Genomic DNA, 6,298 nt, shown 5'->3' with positions numbered 1-6,298 from the left:
CACCTTCCTTTTCCTGTACTTTTCCTCTTTCTCTATCCCTTTGTTCATAGATTCCTTGTGGAATCCTCTCCTTCCGTCTCTTGAAATGTTGATTCTTTTCAGGATGCATCTTCCATCTTTCTCTCTTCTTTTTTGTACACCTTCTCTCATCAGTTACAAAAAATCCTGTGAATTCAACTATACCCGTGATTTCAAAACCTATAACCAGCCCCCAAATCTCCCCTGAGCCATTTTCTCCGTTGCCTACTAAACATTTCTATCCACATGCCCTGCAGCACTTCAAACTCAACACATTCAAAACAGAACTCATCAATTCCCCCTTTTCCTTTGTAAAATTTCTCCCCAGAAAAGAGGAAAGAGGAGGATTTGGGTAAAATGAACAAATTAAGAGCGTCTCCAGCATGAGGAATAGGAAAGGAGAAAGGGAAAGGGTTAGTAAAAGTTACAGCGACATTTATGGGCTGATTCTCATATGTTGGGCACTGTGGTAGGCAGTTTTCATGGATAACACATTTATTAACTGTCATTAGCGATTTCACAACAACCATATGATGTGGTGAGATACACAAAATAACAACTCCCTAAAGATGCCCATATCCTAATCCCCAGAACCTGTGAATGGGTTACCTTTCATGGCAAAACAGACTCTGCAGATATGATTAAGTCAAGGATCTTGAGATGGGAAGATTATGAAGGATTATCTCAGTGGGTCCAATATAATCACAGAGTGACCTTATGAGGGGGACAAGAGGATCAGAGTCAGGGAAGGGGATGTGAAGATGGAAGTAGAGGTTGGAGTGATGCAGCCATGAGCCCAGGAATGTGAGCAGGCTCTAGAAGCTGTAAAAGGCTAGGAAGGGATTTTTGCCTAGCATTTCCAGAAGGAAGGCAACCCTGCTAATACCTTGATTTTAGCCCTGTAAGAATCATTTCAGACTTCTGACCTTCAGCCTGTAAAATAATAAATTTGTGTTGTTTTGAGTGACTAGTCCCATTTGCACGTGAGGAAATTGAAGTCCAAGAAATTTAAATAGCTGGTCTAAGGTCACACAACTAGTTAGTGATAGAGCTGGGATTCAAGCTCAGGTAGTTTTGGCTAGCCACCCCATGAGCTTAATTGCAATGTAAGCCCAAAGGGGCTGTCTAAACCCATGATCCTCACAGGGGGAGGTCCAAATGCAGACACCAAGAGCTAGAGAAGGAGAAACTGGAGAGCAAAGGAAATAAAAGCAGGGTGCAGTGGTTCCAGAATGGTCCTGGGCAAATATCTATACTCAGCACTGCTGCCCAGGACTGACTTAAGCTCACTCAGTGCTCCCAGATCTAGGAGGGCTGACTGTTTACAGGATAAGCCAGGGTGGATTTTTGCTTTTCTCTCCATTTAGAGCATCCTCACCAAGCAGTATACAAGCTAGAAACTTTGGAATTCTTTGTTCAAGAATCTTAATGAGCACTTTCTTTGTGCTAGATGATGTGCCTGGTCCCAGAGATGTGAAATGAAATCGTAGGTGCTCTTGCCTTCTCTCTACCCTCTCTTCAAAAAGCAGCATGTCTTTCTCTGTCCTGCTGCCACATTATTGATATCTCTGCTATTGCATAGTTCATTACAATTATTCTACCTGACTGTAGCAAAGTGAAATATTAGACTGACCCTCCTCAGGAGCTGAGGGCTTGGGGAGATGGGCATTCGTATATACTATTGATAGAGTGTGATCTGGCAATATGCATAGAGTCCTGAAATGTTTATGAAATGTACATTGTATCAGCAATTCCACTCCTGACTTTCTTCTATGAAGATAACCAGATTGACATATGAGGGTCATCATTTCAATATCATGTATACATAATATTATACATAATATGATATCTTGTTAAATATAAAAAGAAGAACCCACAACTATAGTATATTAATAGTAGTTAGCTTTGGGTAACAGCATTATGGGTTACTCTTAGTTTCTTACACATACTTCTCTGTATTTTTAGATTTTTCTACATGAACATATATTGCTTTTATAATCAGGGTAAAGATATTTTTCCTTTTATTTTTCTTATGATTAACTCATAAATACATACAATATTTATAATCTATGAAAGACTTTTTTTTTTAAGAAACAAGAGCCCAGTTTTTTGTTTTTTGTTTTTTGATCAATTCTTGCATTTGAAGTACTCCTCGATGACATCCTTGGCCTGAGACTCTTTGCCAGAATCCTTAACCACCACACAGCTGCAACCAACCGCTTTACGGGGTTTTCCCTCTCTGTCAATTTTACAGAGGCCTACCCTTTCCCCTAGTTTCTTGTTGTCATCAACCTTAATCAGGTTGATTTGGTGCTCAGCACAAAGGGCCTCCACCAACCTGGCATACAGAGGCTCATCACAGTTGGATGCAAGCACTCAGAGATGGGCTTGGCGCTTGTCTGAGGCTTTGGCAGCTTCGCGAATTCCACGTGCTAGGCCATCGTGGCTGAGGGCGGTCTTCAGCACCTCTTGCAGAGCAGTATTAACGTCCATTACACCTCCAGCAGCAGTGCCTTCCTCGGCCGTGGCGGTGGGTTACGGGTGGAGCCGAAACTTGAGTGCACCCGAGCCTCCGCCTCCGCGCGACTCCGTGGCGGCAGGGAAAGAGCTGAAAGACATAAAATTTTGAAAAGAACACCTGTATAACGAACCCCCTACTGAAAGGGATTCCTAAGACCCAATAAATATTATTGTAAAAGAACAGTAGAGGGATGTGTTTATGTGGATTTTTCTGTGCCTTTCTAGATTCTCTGCCATCCCTACTCCCTGCCCCAGGAGAAGCCAGCCTCCGTGGCCTGCATCATTAAGGCCTCCTTGCCCATGGCTTCAAATTGAATTTGACTAATAAGAGGCTCTAGCAAAAGACTGGAGGATAGGAGAAGAGAGAAGTGGGGCTATCCATTCTCCCTGCTGTCTGTCTCCTTGTGCATCTCTAGAACCAAGCATGTTGGACTGTGGCTATGCTACCTTTCCTGTGGCCACTGATGCTGTCTTGTAGCTCTTTGCTGCAGCTGTGGCTCTCTCTAGGATCTGGTACCCTCCCTGTCCTTTTGCATCATCAGGCCTTGTGCCAGTAGGCTTCTTGCTTGCTAATCTCTCAGCATATCCCTTGTTGGTTCCCTTCACTCTGTCCACATCTGCAAGTTGTCCCTACATTAACACTTTTCAATTAACCCTGTGAGTGCACCACCTGTCTCCTGCCAGGCCCCTGACTGGCGTGGTGTTTAAGGTGAATTTACAACAGCTGCAGAAACATAGAGAGGGTGGAAAAAGCAGATGGCTGGTTTTCAGAGGGCAAAGGTAGTTGCACAAAGGCAAGATTATTGTCTGGGAAAAGCAACAGAGAGCTGAGTCTGGATACAGAGTGATTTGGTTGGAGACTTTTTCAAGAAAAGCAATGGTGTTACCCAAAAGTCAGAGTTCAGGTGGGGTAAACAGAGCATTGTGGAAGTTGAGCTTACAGCATCCCAAATATAGATTTTGTTGGTAGATTTGCAACTTCTAGTGGGAAGTTTGGAGAGAGTGGGTTGATGGCTCCACTTCAGAGGAGTTCAGAAGACTTGTGGACGTGGAGGTACATCTGTGGATGCACACCATTAGCTTTTTAAAAGTTGTTGCATGGCCCTTTGCCTCCGGACTTCTCTGGGGCCAGCAGCCGCCCGACCAGGGGCCCGGGGCCGCAGACTCAGATGACTGCCATGGGCTCTGTGTCAAACCAGCAGTTTGCAGGTGGCTGCGCCAAGGCGCTGGAGGAGGTGCAGGAGGACGCGGCCCGGGTGGCCGAGGAGCCACAGCTCCTGCACGGTGCCAGCATCTGTAAGTGGTTCAACGTGAGCATGGGATTCGGCTTCCTGTTCATGACCGCCCGCACTGGGGTCGCACTCATCCCCCGGTGGGTGTCTTTGTGCACCAGAGTAAGCTGCACATGGAGGGCTTCCGAAGCCTGAAGGTGGGTGAGACCGTGGAGTTCACCTTTAAGAAGTCTGCCAAGGGCCTGGAATCTATCTGAGTCACTGGCCCTCGTGGGGTGTTCTTATTGGGAGTGAGAAGCGGCCCAAAGGGAAGAACGTACGGAAACGCAGATCAAAGGGAGATAGGTGCTACAACTGTGGAGGTCTAGACCATCATGCCAAGGATTGCAAACGGCCACCCCAGCCCAAGAAGTGCCACTTCTGCCAGAGCATCAACCATATGGTAGCCTCATGTCCACTGAAGGCCCAGCAAGCTCGCAGCTCCCAGGGAAAGCTGGCCTACTTTCAGGAGGAGGAAGAGGAGATCCACAGCCCTGCCGTGCGCCCAGAGGCCCAAACTGAGCTGCAGTGGGTGCGGGCTAGCCTTTTGTGATCGGAAAGTTTTGAAGAACAGGCATCCATCTGCAGAGTGGAGAAAGTGGGGACAGGGTGGGTGGGGGGCAGCTGGCACTGCCATATATCTCAGGTCAGGGTCCACAGCATCACCCCTCTTCCCTCTTGGTGGGGGGAAGGGGTGAGGCTAAGGAACTCCAAGCATGCTCTATCCAAGTGCACGTGAGGGCTTTGGGGGCCAACCCTCCCTGCCTACTTTATCTGAGTCTTCACCCCTAGAATCTCCAGCTTTTAAAACTGGCCTGGATAGGGAAGTTGCTTTACTCTCAAAGAAGGATATGGAATAATATTTCCCATGCCAGAATGAAAAGATGAAGTATGAAACCAGATTGATGGACCCAACCTACAAGCCACTGCATTCTGTGGGAGGAAATATCTCAGGGGTAAGGCAGGGTTTTCCACATCTTGTCTCCTCATAACCCCTTCTTGGGATAGGGTGCTGAGAACTGTCCCAAGCAGTGGGTTGTGATGACAGGCAAAAGGGGTGGTTCGGGGAACAGCTGCAGACCTGCTGCTTCTGAGCTCACTCCCATCCCAATACAGTTTTATTTATTTGCTCCTTTGGATGACTGTACCTTGGGTCCCACTTTCTCCAGGAGGCCAACTGCACTAGCTGTGTGCGAATGACGTATCTTGTGCATTTTAACTTTTTTTCGTAATATAAATATTCTGGTTTTGTGTTTTTGTGTATTTTAATCTAAGGCCCTCATTCCTGCACTGCGTTCTCAGGTACGGGAGCAATCTCAGGGATAAGTCGGCAGCAGCTCCGGGTCTGCACAGCAGGAATACTTTTTGTTGCTGTATCACCAGAGAGAACAACTATTTAGAGTCTATAGCCTATTGAACTACCTCATTTTTGCCAATGAGAGCTGGCTTTTCTGCCATAGTGTCCTCTTGAAACCCCTCCATCTTCAATGTTTCATGGAAGACTAGGTTTTAACTGGGTTGCCCCATGACTTGGTCTCCTTCTACTGAAAGATTGGAAATTGGTCTGAACAGGAAAAGGTGGTGCAGAGAGGTTAGGAGAGGCTGGGCCAACTAAAAGATGCTGAGAAGGGAAGCCAAAATTAGGCAAAGGTCATCTGTATGTGTGATAAAGGATTCCTGTTCCAGACCTCTAATCACAGGGCACAGGACTCGTTTTACATACCAGATCCATCCTTCATTAGATTGGGCTAGGCCTACCATGCACAACAGGGTATATTGTGTGCGTGTTTGTAAAAAATGTGAGTCAGTAAGGATAGGTTTTAAGAACGATGCCTCTGTACCCATCTTGAGCTGCCCAGGGATGGATATATGAAGCAAGGCCAAGATCCTTAACCTTTAGCAGTTCTGGGCTTTTCCTCCTTGGCTTCCAGAGAGACCATCAGCGATGGCTTCTTTGTGGTTCTCAGAGCCAGTGTCCTGCCCTGCTGCAGCAGTGATTAGTGTCATGGTAACTAAAGGAGAAAAGGGGGTTTCATTTACATGCTGTGGGATCACTGCAAACCTACCTCACTGTGTTGTAACGGGGCAAATGCAATAGAACGCATTGGGTGATGTGCGTCTGATCCTGGGGTCTTGTCTCCCCCAGTTGCTGCCCACCTCTAGTTATTGTATTTGTCCAGGCTTTGTAGGACTTCACAAGTAGCTGATTTGGTGATTGCTAGGTGGCCTAGTTTGTGTAAATATAATGTGTTGGTCTTCTCCATGTTCTTTTGGGGTTTTATTGTTTACCAACTTCTTTTTATATTGAGAAAAATAGCCAAAGCATATTTGACAAATGGTTCTGCACCAGGCAAAAAGATCTGAAACATAAGCTCGGGAGCCCCTCTTCTTGAAGTGGGGGGGTCTTGAACCACACTTTCTTTTGTGTTCCCTTTCCCCTATTTCCTATCTCGAACAAGACCTTCTGTCCTAAAAACTGGATTCCTACC

General features: G+C 46.2%; 2 pseudogenes; one reads left to right on the top strand and one right to left on the bottom strand.

The window, feature by feature from the left end:
- Window positions 1-2,145: 2,145 nt before the first annotated feature.
- LOC130859216 (40S ribosomal protein S12-like) lies at window positions 2,146-2,840 on the bottom strand (annotated as a pseudogene).
- An 876-nt stretch (window positions 2,841-3,716) lies between these two features.
- LOC130859215 (protein lin-28 homolog A-like) lies at window positions 3,717-4,362 on the top strand (annotated as a pseudogene).
- Window positions 4,363-6,298: the final 1,936 nt, after the last annotated feature.

The sequence above is a fragment of the Hippopotamus amphibius genome, chromosome 8 (genome assembly GCF_030028045.1).
Source record: "Hippopotamus amphibius kiboko isolate mHipAmp2 chromosome 8, mHipAmp2.hap2, whole genome shotgun sequence".
Lineage (NCBI taxonomy): Eukaryota > Metazoa > Chordata > Mammalia > Artiodactyla > Hippopotamidae > Hippopotamus > Hippopotamus amphibius.
This window is presented reverse-complemented; position numbering and strand designations above follow the sequence as displayed.